Source organism: Haliotis rufescens, unplaced genomic scaffold, assembly GCF_023055435.1.
Source record: "Haliotis rufescens isolate VD_foot unplaced genomic scaffold, xgHalRufe1.0.p SCAF_48, whole genome shotgun sequence".
NCBI lineage: Eukaryota > Metazoa > Mollusca > Gastropoda > Lepetellida > Haliotidae > Haliotis > Haliotis rufescens.
In genome coordinates, this window is record NW_025964201.1 from 1,035,642 (window position 1) to 1,049,967 (window position 14,326).

The 14,326-nt window shown below is 43.1% G+C and overlaps 1 protein-coding gene across 1 annotated transcript in view; it reads right to left on the minus strand.

Moving 5' to 3' along the window:
- The window catches only part of LOC124117236 (protein mono-ADP-ribosyltransferase PARP15-like), a 67,562-nt gene extending 56,020 nt beyond the window's left edge, over positions 1–11,542 (minus strand). Inside the window, exon 1 of the mRNA XM_048383392.1 lies at positions 11,456–11,542. The gene's annotated coding sequence lies outside the window, so the exon portion shown is untranslated. The remainder of the gene's footprint in view (positions 1–11,455) is intronic.
- Positions 11,543–14,326: the final 2,784 nt, after the last annotated feature.

Consider the following 14,326-nt stretch of genomic DNA (forward strand, 5'->3'; position numbering starts at 1 on the left):
TGGCTAGCCGATTACGTAGGTGGGTGACCCAGATGAATTGATCCTGAGGTGGTGTGGTAACCCATGGCCTACCACTTCTGGGGCGATCTTCAGTTGCATGAAACTGGGTGTATCGTTTCCAAAGTCGGGAAATCGTTGTTTTATAAACATTGAGGTGCCGGTCAACGTTTCTAAAGCTTTGTCCGGCCTCAATACGTCCAATGGCGATATTTCGATCTGCAGCACTCAACCTTGGCATATGCGACCTTGTCTTTCGGTGAAAATGATAGAGTGAATCGTTAATCAATACGTGCTTTTATAAACCCATACGTCTACTGCTCTTTCCATGAATTGCACGTGCATGAGGCTTTTGGCATGGGCCACGTGAAAATTTTGCTCACTATGATAAAAGTAACAATAAAATGCCCTTGTGCACGAAAATTGGTGTGTTTGGGCGCTTACGTTAATAAACAGTGTAAATGGTATAAGTGCATATCAGAAAAATTGTATTTACAATCAATATTTTTCTTCTTGGGGTTTTCTCACATTTTCAGACTGGGGTTGCGTTTCTTTTTTGAGAGAGTGTATCTTCATTAGTTGTATAAGTACAAAATGTATATGCTTGAGTTAAGAGTCCAAGCGGTTGGTCCAATTTATTGAAAGGTGGACAGGTTAGTCTATTCCTGTCCCTTTGTCACTAACTCTCTAGCTTGTCAATACAAAAGCTTTCAGCTTCCTAGCTGATTAACAGTATCTCACTTCAGCTTTCCTCCCTAACATTTGCACATTTTTTATTCACTCTGCTTATAACTCTGCACAGACAGGACATGGACTACATATAGTTCGGGTTAGTTATGTACATTATCTCTCCTAAACAGAATTCTAACTTATCATTTAAATATGGAAATGGAAAATATTGTAAATGCCTACCTATGATATCAAATAATCAAGATATCTTCTATTTTATCAGTATAAAGTGTTTAACATGTAAGTAAGTGTGAGAGCATGATTTGAGTGGGAGTTTTGAATGTAAGGATTGAATTAGAAGTTGGTTTTCTATAATTTAAGGAAATGGTTGTATGTACGTATATATGTATGTTATGTTATTTACTTTTTATAGGAAATCCATAATCCCATATGATGTGGGTTTATAGACACACTCCGGTGTCACCCACAGGGTATGTATAAATCCTTTATTTTATCACTCGCTTATGAATGAATTTATATGTATTAACAATGTGTTATTATTTAACACAACGTGGTAGCATTTTATATATATATTCCTACTCTTAGAGATAATAAGTATATATTTATGACGCCACACAGCTACTAGTATTCTTCTAACTATGTAGGGGGGCACGGGTGGCCCAGTCGTCTAAGCGCGCCGCGATTCGCTGTGCAGAGTTGCGTCCCTTGGGCACGCCAGAAACCTATGATTGTGGGTTCGAATCCCGGTTCGCCCCGATTATGTTTCCAGGTTTGTCAGCACCATTCCCGTGCTCGTGGGTTTACCAAAGTGGTAAACGTCTGAGACCTGCATCACTTCGGGCTTTCCTCCCACATTAAGCTGGCACGCCGTGATATAACTGGAATACTGTTGAAAGCGGCGTTAAACCCAACTCACTCACTTACTCTTACTATGTAGCGTGTAACTGAGATATTCAGTTATGATAAGAGATTACTCTTTTAAAATTCGGTAATTTGTATTTAATATAAGTTATCAACGAACTAGTGATGTGTAACTGTATGCGTTGCATGTATGTACTAATGTGACTGCTCAAACTAGGAAATAATTAATATGCAGGCGTATCTTTAAATGCTAGCGCTATTCTATGTATAGTATATATATAGAATACTAAACGAGCTCCCGTGTAATACCAATTTCATGAAACGAGTGAATAGTTCTGGTATCTGACGAGCGAAAGCGAGTCAGATACCACAACTATTCACGAGTTTCATAAAATTGCTTTTACACGGGAGCGAGTTTAGTATTTTATTTATTACTGGCCATTTATAACGTTTTTAGAATTATACTGTTTAGTGTGAATAGGCTGACACCTACACGATCCATGGCATAATCCAACTGAGTTTAACACAGTAACACTTCAAATACGTCAAAAGTTGAAACGTATGAATTTAATACCATCCAACGGTCCACCTTTAGAATTCAGGCGTCCGTTCCACAAAATTATCGTAGCGTTAAGGTTATCGCAACTCATATACTTTAAGTTAGACCAACGACTGTCGTTGCGCTACCGTACGATCGCCTTGTTGAACGGGGCCTTGCACCTCAAAGGTTACAATCACGTCACAATACCCGATAACGTAATTTGTGGAATTTTGTTGCAAGATCCTACGGCGAAACAATGCCATGTGACGTCAACCTAGCAACAAGGTTGCGGGGGTCATCGAGTGTGCATAAGCTCCTATCAGTGATCTAGCATCTCCACACGCGATGTCGTTGAATAAGCCAAGGGATGTTGAGAGCTTTCAATATTTGTTCGTGGAACGTGTTCCGAGAGTACATAAGCACGCGTTTTGGTATTACACAATGTGTAATACAGCTGTATGTTTATTAAACGGGTGATCTCTTGACAGGCAAGTAATAAATCGCTTGATCTCATCCAAGCGATATCTCCTGTGGGAGCCAGTTTTGGATGATAAAACGATACAGCTACACTTTCGTGCTAGAATGCATACCCGCGCTAGAATGCTATCTCATTCAAATACGATCTAATTAGTTCTAGCGGTTGTGAGCACTGAGATCTGATTTTGCACTGGGATGATATGAGTGACCGTAAATCAAAATGAAGAGGCTATTTAAGCGCTCGGCTTGTTGCGCAAACCAAATTGAAAAGTTGAACCAGTTCAGTTGATGAACAATCATTTAAATTCCTCGACATTACATGCTACATTTAACCGAGGTCTGGAGTTGAGACCCTAAGCTGTACCTGGGTCCCGTGACCGTCCCGTCTGTCAATTTGCGCAAGTTGACGACGTGCATAAGGAGCCGGGAACCAGCTTAGGATCAACTCGGTTCATAAACTGGTTCCACTGTTTACGCGACGCAAACCGAGCGCTTTCAGTATTAAGTTCGGCCGCGTCTCTCATACCACAATATAGGCTTGGCCATGTTGACGACGCCTGCGCATTTAAGTAGAAAGGAGCTCAGTCTACTCGGCTTAATCCGCTGCAAGGCTGCTTGTCACGGAATGAGACGTTTGTTTCTGGGGTGGAATAGATGCACAACACCCAGCTATCGGCGATGTTGTTTCTGGGGTGAAATAGATGCACAACACCCAGCTGTCAGTCATATTGTATCTGGGTTGGAATGGATGCACAACGCCCAGCTGTCAGTCATATTGTATCTGGGGTGGAATGGATGCACAAGGCCCAGCTGTCAGTCATATTGTATCTGGGGTGGAATGGATGCACAACACCCAGCCGTGTTGTTATTGGGGTGGAATGGATGCACAAGGCCCAGCTGTCAGTCATATTGTTTCTGGGGTTGAATGGATGCACAGTACCCAGCCGTGTTGTTTTTGGGGTGGAATGGATGCACAACACCCAACCATGTTGTTTCTGGGGTGAATGGATGCACAAAACCAAGCCGTGTTATTTCTGGGGTGGAATGGATGCACAACACCCAGCCATGTTGTTACGTGGTGAATGGATGCACAAGGACCAGCTGTCAGTCATATTGTATCTGGGGTGGAATGGAAGCACAAAACCCAGCCGTGTTGTTTCTGGGTCGGAATGGATGCACAACACTTAGCCATGTTGTTTCTGGGGTGGAATGGATGCACAAGGCCCAGCTGTCAGTCATATTGTATCTGGGGTGGAATGGATGCACAACACCAAGCCATAGTGTTTCTGGGGTGGAATGGATGCACAAGGCCCAGCTGTCAGTCATATTGTATCTGGGGTGGAATGGATGCACAAGGCCCAGCCATGTTGTTTCTGGGGTGGATTGGATGCACAACACCCAGCCATGTTGTTTCTGGGTTGGAATAGAGGCACAACCCCCAGCCATGTTGTTTCTGGGGTGGAATGGATGCACAACACCCAGCCGTGTTGTTTCTGGGGTGGAATGGATGCACAACACCTAGCCATGTTGTTTCTGGGGTGGAATGGATGCGACGCACCAAGCCAAGTTGTTTCTGGGGTAGAATTGATGCACAAGGCCCAGCCATGTTGTTTCTGGGATGAAATGGATGAACAAGGCCCAGCTGTCAGCCATGTTGTTTCTGGGGTGGAATGGATGCGAAGCACCAAGCCAAGTTGTTTCTGGGGTAGAATAGATGTACAACACCCAGCCATGTTGTTTCTCGGATGGAATGGGTGCACAACGCCAGCTGTCAGCCATGTTGTTTCTTGGGTGGAGTGGATGCACAACACCCAGCTGTCAGTCATATTTTGATCTGGGTTGGAATGGATGCACAAGGCCCAGCTGTCAGTCATATTGTATTTGGGGTGGAATGGATGCACAACACCCAGCCATGGTGTTACTGGGTTGGAATAGAGGCACAACCCCCAGCTATCAGCATTGTTGTTTCTGGGATTGAATGGATGCACAACACCCAGCCATGTTGTTACTGGGTTGGAATAGAGGCACAACCCCCAGCTATCAGCATTGTTGTTTCTGGGATTGAATGGATGCACAACGCCCAGCCATGTTGTTACTGGGTTGGAATAGAGGCACAACCCCCAGCTATCAGCATTGTTGTTTCTGGGATTGAATGGATGCACAACGCCCAGCCATATTGTTTCTGAGTGGAATAGAGGCACAACCCCCAGCTATCAGCATTGTTGTTTCTGGGATTGAATGGATGCACAACGCCCAGCTAACAGCGATGTTGTTTCTGAGTGGAATAGATGCACAACACCCAGCTATCAGTCGTTCTGTTTCTGGGGTGGAAAAGATGCACAACACCAAGCTGTCAACCATGTTGTTTCTGGGGTGGAATAGTTGCATAACACCCAGCTATCAGCCATGTTGTTTCTGAGTGGAATAGAAGCACAACGCCCAGCTAACAGCCATGTTGCTTCTGGGGTATATGTATGAGTGTATGAATGGAATGTCCCATGTAGTCTCGACTGACTGATGGCTTGGCTCGTCTCATGTTGATAGCTTCTTGGAATTTGCACTCCCTCCAGTTGTTAATGTTTGTACAGAGGACGTTATTAGGGGTGAAACGATAAATCGGTACACTGGTGCATCGTTAGTTTTCATACGACGATACGATACACGATACGTTTTCTTCTGGATCATTACAAGACGATAACTTACTAAAGTATATTACTTGTCGTTTAATGCCCCAGCAAAAGCATATGTTGTGGTTTTGAACTGTAAATGTTCCTAGTTTCTAGTTACAACTTTTATTTATTGCAAGGAAATTGATCAAAGATGTCACTGATAATCTTCCTACCATTTTTCATGTTTTATTGCAGATAGAAGAACATTTTACATCATGTACAGCTAGCCCAAAGATCCTCATGAGGGGGAAGTTTGAAAAGATGAAAAGATGAACTTTTCAGACATTAAACAACTGCACTCAGAAGCAGCTCGACTCCAGACATTCGTACGCCCCTAGCCTCCGCAGTCAACCCCCAGCGACTCGCCAAGACGGGGTTTTATTATGTCGGACCGAGTGACAGAGTGAGGTGCGTCTTTTGTAACGGAATCCTCAAGGGTTGGCTCCCTAATGATGACCCAGAAACAGAACACAGAACCCACTTCCCCGACTGCCCATTCCTGCTGGGTAGGGAGGTAGGAAATGTTCCCATGGCAACACGGCAGGTGGCAAGACCAAGGTCGCTTGTTCACATGGAGAGCGTTCGGTTTCCGGCGTATGAGAAGTCCGTGTCTAGACTGCCAGAGAGTGTACTGCAGAACAGACAGGTGATTGCAGAGGCAGGCTTCTTCTATACAGGTGAGTGAGTGAGTGAGTCCGTGTCTAGACTGCCAGGGAATGTACTACAGGACAGACAGGTGATTGCAGAGACAGGCTTCTTCTATACAGGTGAGTGAGTGAGTGAGTCCGTGTCTAGACTGCCAGGGAATGTACTACAGGACAGACAGGTGATTACAGAGACAGGCGTCTTCCATACAGGTGAGTGAGTGAGTGAGTCCGTGTCTAGACTGCCAGGGAGTGTATTACAGGACAGACAGGTGATTACAGAGACAGGCTTCTTCTATACAGGTGAGTGAGTGAGTGAGTGAGTGAGTCCGTGTCTAGACTGCCAGGGAGTGTATTACAGGACAGACAGGTGATTGCAGAGACAGGCTTCTTCTATACAGGTGAGTGAGTGAGTGAGTGAGTGAGTCCGTGTCTAGACTGCCAGGGAGTGTATTGCAGGACAGACAGGTGATTGCAGAGGCAGGCTTCTTCTATACAGGTGAGTGAGTGAGTGAGTGAGTCCGTGTCTAGACTGCCAGGGAATGTACTGCAGGACAGACAGGTGATTGCAGAGGCAGGCTTCTTCTATACAGGTGAGTGAGTGAGTGAGTCCGTGTCTAGACTGCCAGGGAGTGTATTACAGGACAGACAGGTGATTGCAGAGACAGGCTTCTTCTATACAGGTGAGTGAGTGAGTGTGCGAGTCCGTGTCTAGACTGCCAGGGAGTGTATTACAGGACAGACAGGTGATTGCAGAGACAGGCTTCTTCTATACAGGTGAGTGAGTGAGTGTGCGAGTCCGTGTCTAGACTGCCAGGGAGTGTATTACAGGACAGACAGGTGATTGCAGAGACAGGCTTCCTCTATACAGGTGAGTGAGTGAGTGTGCGAGTCCGTGTCTAGACTGCCAGGGAGTGTATTACAGGACAGACAGGTGATTGCAGAGACAGGCTTCTTCTATACAGGTGAGTGAGTGAGTGTGCGAGTCCGTGTCTAGACTGCCAGGGAGTGTATTACAGGACAGACAGGGGATTACAGAGACAGGCTTCTTCTATACAGGTGAGTGAGTGAGTGAGTCCGTGTCCAGACTGCCAGGGAGTGTATTACAGGACAGACAGGTGATTGCAGAGACAGGCTTCTTCCATACAGGTGAGTGAGTGAGTGAGTCCGTTACTAGACTGCCAGGGAGCGTACTACAGGACAGACATGTGATTGCAGAGGCAGGCTTCTTCTATACAGGTGAGTGAGTGAAGTCCGTGTCTAGCATGGTTTGAGTCTGCTTATACATCTGTGTTCGTTCCATCGTTGTCTTCAGGTCAATGTTTACCATTAATCTGGTCATATAAATATAACTAAATAACATTGTAATCTCGGTTCCCCGAAACCTAAGCTGGTCTACAGGTGGAGATTCTGGGTGAGAATTGGTCCCCCGCAACCTATGTTGGTCTACATTGTGGGGATTCCGGGTTGGAACTGATCCCCAGCAACCTATGTTGGTCTACAGGTGGGGATGCCAAGTTAGAATTGGTCCCCAGTAACCTATGCTGGTCTACATTTTGGGGAATCCGGGTTAGAACTGGTCCCCAGTAACCTATGCTGGTCTGCAGGTTGGGGTTCCAGGTTAGAATTGGTCCCTAGTAACCCATGCTGGTCTGCAGGTGGGGATTCCGGGTTAGAACTGGTCCCCCGTAGCCGATGCTGGTCTACATTGTGGGGATTATGGGTTAGGATTGGTCCCCAGTAACCTATGCTGGTCTACAGGTGGGGATGTCGGGTGAGAATTTGTCACCAGTGACCTATGCTGGTCTACAGGTGGGGATTCCAGGGTAGAATTGGCCGCCAGTAACCTGTGCTGGTCTACATTGTGGGGATTCCAGTTGAGACCTGGTTTCCAGTAACCTATGCTGGTCTACAGGTGGGGATTCCTCCCAGACACAGAGAGCACCCCCTCCTATTCCTCCTAGACACGGAGAGCACCCCTCCTGCTCCTCGTGCTATTCCTGGCCTGGGGTTGATAAGCACGTTACATAGCAACTGTGTTTATATTCCTGGCCTGGGATTGATAAGCACGATATATAGCAACTGTGTTTATATTCCTGGCCTGGGATTGATAAGCACGTTATATGGCAACTGTGTATATATTCCTGGCCTGGGATTGATAAGCACGTTATATAGCAACTGTGTATATATTCCTGGCCTGGGATTGATAAGCACGTTATATAGCAACTGTGTATATATTCCTGGCCTGGGATTGATAAGCACGTTATATAGCAACTGTGTATATATTCCTGGCCTGGGATTGATAAGCACGTTACATAGCAACTGTGTATATGTTCCTGGCCTGGGATTGATAAGCACGTTATATAGCAACTGTGTTTATATTCCTGGCCTGGGATTGATAAGCACGATATATAGCAACTGTGTTTATATTCCTGGCCTGGGATTGATAAGCACGTTATATAGCAACTGTGTTTTTATTCATGGCCTGGGATTGATAAGCACGTTATATAGCAACTGTGTTTATATTCCTGGCCTGGGATTGATAAGCACGTTATGTAGCAACTGTGTATAAATTCCTGGTCGGGACTGATAAGCACGTTACATAGCAAATGTGTTTTTATTCCTGGCCTGGGATTGATAAGCACGTTATATAGCAACTGTGTATATATTCCTGGCCTGGGATTGATAAGCACGTTACATAGCAAATGTGTTTTTATTCCTGGCCTGGGATTGATAAGCACGTTATATAGCAACTGTGTATAAATTCCTGGCCTGTGATTGATAAGCACGTTATATAGCAACTGTGTATATGTTCCTGGCCTGGGATTGATAAGCACGTTATATAGCAACTGTGTTTATATTCCTGGCCTGGGATTGATAAGCACGATATATAGCAACTGTGTTTATATTCCTGGCCTGGGATTGATAAGCACGATATATAGCAACTGTGTTTATATTCCTGGCCTGGGATTGATAAGCACGTTATATAGCAACTGTGTATTTATTCATGGCCTTGGATTGATAAGCACGTTATATAGCAACTGTGTTTATATTCCTGGCCTGGGATTGATAAGCACGTTATGTAGCAACTGTGTATAAATTCCTGGCCTTGGATTGATAAGCACGTTACATAGCAAATGTGTTTTTATTCCTGGCCTGGGATTGATAAGCACGTTATATAGCAACTGTGTATATATTCCTGGCCTGGGATTGATAAGCACGTTACATAGCAAATGTGTTTTTATTCCTGGCCTGGGATTGATAAGCACGTTATGTAGCAACTGTGTATAAATTCCTGGCCTGGGATTGATAAGCACGTTACATAGCAAATGTGTTTTTATTCCTGGCCTGGGATTGATAAGCACGTTATATAGCAACTGTGTATATATTCCTGGCCTGGGATTGATAAGCACGTTATATAGCAACTGTGTATATATTCCTGGCCTGGGATTGATAAGCACGTTATGTAGCAACTGTGTATAAATTCCTGGCCTGGGATTGATAAGCACGTTACATAGCAAATGTGTTTTTATTCCTGGCCTGGGATTGATAAGCACGTTATATAGCAACTGTGTATATATTCCTGGCCTGGGATTGATAAGCACGTTACGTAGCAAATGTGTTTTTATTCCTGGCCTGGGATTGATTAGCACGTTATATAGCAACTGTGTATATATTCCTGGCCTGGGATTGATAAGCACGTTATATAGCAACTGTGTATATATTCCTGGCCTGGGATTAATAAGCACGTTACATAGCAAATGTGTTTTTATTCCTGGCCTGGGATTGATAAGCACGTTATATAGCAACTGTGTATATATTCCTGGCCTGGGATTGATAAGCACGTTATATAGCAACTGTGTATATATTCCTGGCCTGGGATTGATAAGCACGTTATATAGCAACTGTGTATATATTCCTGGCCTGGGATTGATAAGCACTTTATATAGCAACTGTGTATATATACCTGGCCTGTGTTGAGAAATACTTTCTTGCTTGTCATTCTATGTAATAAGAAAGATTTTTTTTTAAAAACACTATGTGAGAGAATAACTTTATCTTTTACGCCTACAAAATAATTTGTATGATCGTAGATATTATTTTTTTTAAAACACACCTTATTATTATCTTACTTTCAAGTAGTTAATGGAGTACACAACAGTCAAAACGCGACTGAATGGTTCAACAATAAAATGGTCTCTGACTTGACCAAACGAGATTCAACAAATAATTTATATCTGCCTCATGACTTCACATAGAATTATGAAAAAAAGAATTCTACAATGTTACTTACAATTCTTATTAAAAATAATTTTACCTTGATATGTTAGAACGTTGTGTTTTCCAAAATGAATCAAACGAAGTGCTATTGAGAGACTTCAGTCTCGGTCTTCAATCGCTAAGAAATGTCAAAAGGAAATGACACGGCCTCAAGATCTGTATCTTTATGTAGCCTGTAGTAGGGTCAGTTCAAACCGGTTACAAAACGCAGTGATTCAAATATAACCCATGCACTCTTCTGCAGTTTCAAACGATTCAAACACATCTTGCAATCATATATGGCCATTTTGTGATAGCAGTGGTGAAGCGTAAAGGCTATACACGCATACCATACTGATAAGGTCACCAGCCACAAGGCTTTGACAAGGCTTATATAACTGTTTCACGTTTATTAAAAAGTTTAGATTTAAGTTCATACAAAACATCTTGCTACCGAAGTGATTATTTGTAATGTTTGTTTGTTTTTTATATAGTAAGTTCGTATATAACTTTTTGTGTCTGACGAGAGTACATCGACACCTGATATAGTGGACATGCCCTGAACATGTTATAAGTGTTTGTATATGGTTAAGTCATTCAGAATCATGTGTTTACACAGCCGATAGCTGGCGAGCTATTTTTAACGTTGGACCTGGGCACCTGGGGCAGAACACCCCTTTCCCTATCATCAGTATACGACTTGTTGGTTGTTTGTTGGTTTCACACTAGGTTATTTTACATACAGATTTCGGGTTAGACATTTGGGAATCGACACGTAACACTATGTAGAAAGACAAAACGTGTTGGTTAATTCCATATTTGTTGTCTCCTCTGGGCACACAAAATCGCCGACTCAGGCTTTCAAACATACATTTCGGCTGTTTCCGATATTACACGATCGATTTATTACTTCCGGCTTGAGCGTGGCAAAACGAAAATAGGAAATCTGCAACATTAGTCAAATGCTAAAACTAATATCATGTCACGGGGTCATGTGTAAAAGATATAAAGTTTTATTCATAAAATGTAATTTATGATTGAAAACATGTCCTCATACGTTTTAAGTTATCGACATTACACACTTTTTAATTGTTTTTTTTACGACGTCAAATACCAAGTGATCTTGAAGCAAAAGAAATTACTTAAGATGTGAGAGACACACTAAGTAGGATCCAATGATATGGTTTACACATCTTATAACACAGGCACATTGTTTTCTCGGAACCCATACGTGAATAACGAGTGCATTAGTCACTTCGTCCATTCCTCTGCCTATGTCACAAGTCTACATAGTCAAAATAACACAATGATCTTACCTACTGGCGATGATAAACTGTTGTATGCTGAAATATGTTTCACACTGCTGTCATTCTTTGCAACAAAATGGCCGCCCTCTCTTTCTTCTCAAAGTTGTATTCACTAAAATCCTATTTTCTCTTTGACTGTGATATTTATATATACCCGTAATACAGCCTCTGACGTCATTGTGTAATGGCGTGGAACAAGGGTAACAGTGCAGGTATGTGCCCACATATATCAAATCCAGGTAACAATACCCCTAGTTCGCTCCAACACTTGAGTAGACCAATAGATACAGTGAGCGTGTTACACTTTAAGGTCGCTTTATTTCAGCCAAAGAGCCATGTCATAGAAAGTTGGATACAAAGGAAAGTAAAATGGATCATCTACCTATTTGGGAGGAGGTGTGTGTGCGTGCATGCGTGCGTGTTGTAGGTGTAAGGATACCATAATTAAAACAAAGTGTACTTGTACTAATGTGATTTTAAATTTAAAAAATGAAATGCACTGCCTTGAATTATGAATACTGTAAAAAGAGCCCTTCAGTGTATAATGAACGAATATCACGCAACCATTATGGTATGAATATCATGTATGGGATTGTTTCAACATTGTTTAATTGGCTTGTACATTGAAGCAATAATATCCCAAGGTAGCGTAATGCTCTAGGAAAAGAGTTTGTTAATATACATCACTGCACCTTGTTAAATGTTTCGTCCGTCTTGTTTCACGTAGGTGGGGATCATCAATCTTCCAGCAAACCTCAATGTACGATGACATGGATTCATGAGTCAACGCATTGGATCAAAGCCAATACGCTGCTGATATAGCTTGTTTATCAAAAGCCCTTAAATGCGTTATGAGGGCAAAGGGTAAAAACCGGTGTGTAAATCTACGTAATATCGCCAATGTAGCGCAAATGACCGTTTAGTGCACATATGATTTTTTAAGTGAGGTTTTTTCCTACTCAGTTGCTAGGTAGGTGGCATAGTTTCAGATCTTGGCGATGTACATGTGTTCTTTGGTTGGGCTTCAGCGAAAAGGCATAGGTTTCCAGGAGTAACGTTTTTCACGTTCATGTGGCCACCGCAACCCACCAATAGCTTGAATGATTAGTGCGGTGTTAAACAACAAACAGAGATGACTGAATGTCCTCCCACTTGTTCTCGGGGTCGTACAACATACGCTTGTAAAGCTGAGACTCAGCTGTCCTGTAGTGATCGTCCCCTGCTGACATCGGCCGAACAGTCGCGGGCGTCAGCTTCAAATATTTTACCTATGTTCCGTTCATTGTGTCTCTCTCTCCAGCAACATTAAATGACTTATTAAATCAATCCTACAAGACGAAGACAACGTTTGATAGCTGATGCCATGGAGTATTGTCTCTAGTGCGTGGTCAAGTATTCAGACGTTCAGACATTGTAAACATAATCACCTATGTAACCACGCTGGAAGAACACAATATTACTGTAAAATCAACTTTTGTTGACAGTTGGCAGTTTGGATTTGACACAAAGAAGGTGAGATGTCACTATGGTTTACATTGTTATTGAATTACTTTATTACAAATTACTAACCTTTCCCCACTTTTCTAAAGCGATTTTGAAGAAAGTATGTGTCATCATGTCATGGATGCAGATTGAAGGGTGAGTTGTGCTTGCATTTCTCCGATGTCACTCTTATTGGTCTGTACACAAGTTCACACATTTTATAAATATGCAACGTCAGCCCAGAGAATAATCAGTCTCGAGGATCTGCCGATATAGTGATGAATATTGCATCAATGGGCCACTGAGAATCAGTGACGACAGCGAGAAGAACCACAACCCCACATAAACTCATGGCATGATACCAAGATCATATCCATTTGTTTTATTGAGGGTGAAGGTTTCCACACACCCCCCATCGTGTCAGCTTGATGTGACAGGAAAGCACGAAGTGATGCAGGGCTAAGACATTTACAACTTTGATGAAACCCGTCAGTAGGCTATGGTGCTGACAAGCATAGAAGCATAATCGGGGTGAATATGGGAAACAATTCTTCCCAGCGACTCGGACCACCCGTGTCCCTAACACTAAAGTACTGACCCCATTTTACCTTCCCTCAACTAGTTGTCCGGCTACCACGTGTGTTTGTTGTCCTAAGTCGATCTGTGACCCATCTGTAATGTTTTAGAAAATGTACTACTTTCGTTGCAGTATATTGGAATATATTGTTTCAATAATAATAATATACTAAACCGCAAAAGAAACGTCACCACGGATAGATATATGAGAAACCTTAATTGTCCAAACACTGTAAACATACCTTGAGACATATTAAAAGATGAATCTTGGCAAAACTGATCATCAAGGTTGACAAAGTGTCAAATGTCCTTAAAGTGAAGCACGACACTAGTCTCTGGGAAAATGGCATCAAAAGTCAGTATCTCGTGTGTCCGCCACATGATGACTGCCGTGCAACGTCGATACATGGAATGAATGAGGCGGTTGATGAAGGCCATAGCCCTCTCTCTGAGAAACGCCTAACGCAGTTCAGCTGCAGTTGTCGGCCTTGGTCGGACGTCATTCAGCCATCTTTGAATCTCGTCCCACAGGTGCGCAATGGGATTTAAATTGGGACTGAGGGGAGCCCACTTCATGACTCTGATGCCATTCTGCTGGAGGAAGTCTCTTGTTGCTCACGCAGTGCCGGCACGGGCGTTTTCGTGCTGAAACTCGTGGTTGCGGCGACGTGCCAAATCAGGTATGGCGTGTGGTCGCAAGACTTGATCAATGTACCGACCTGCTGTGACACCATTGCCTCTCCCTGGACCGTTTTTTCTGGAAGACCACAGGGTCGATCCTCTGTGCAAGAACAATTCCACCCCACACCATGATGCTCGGAC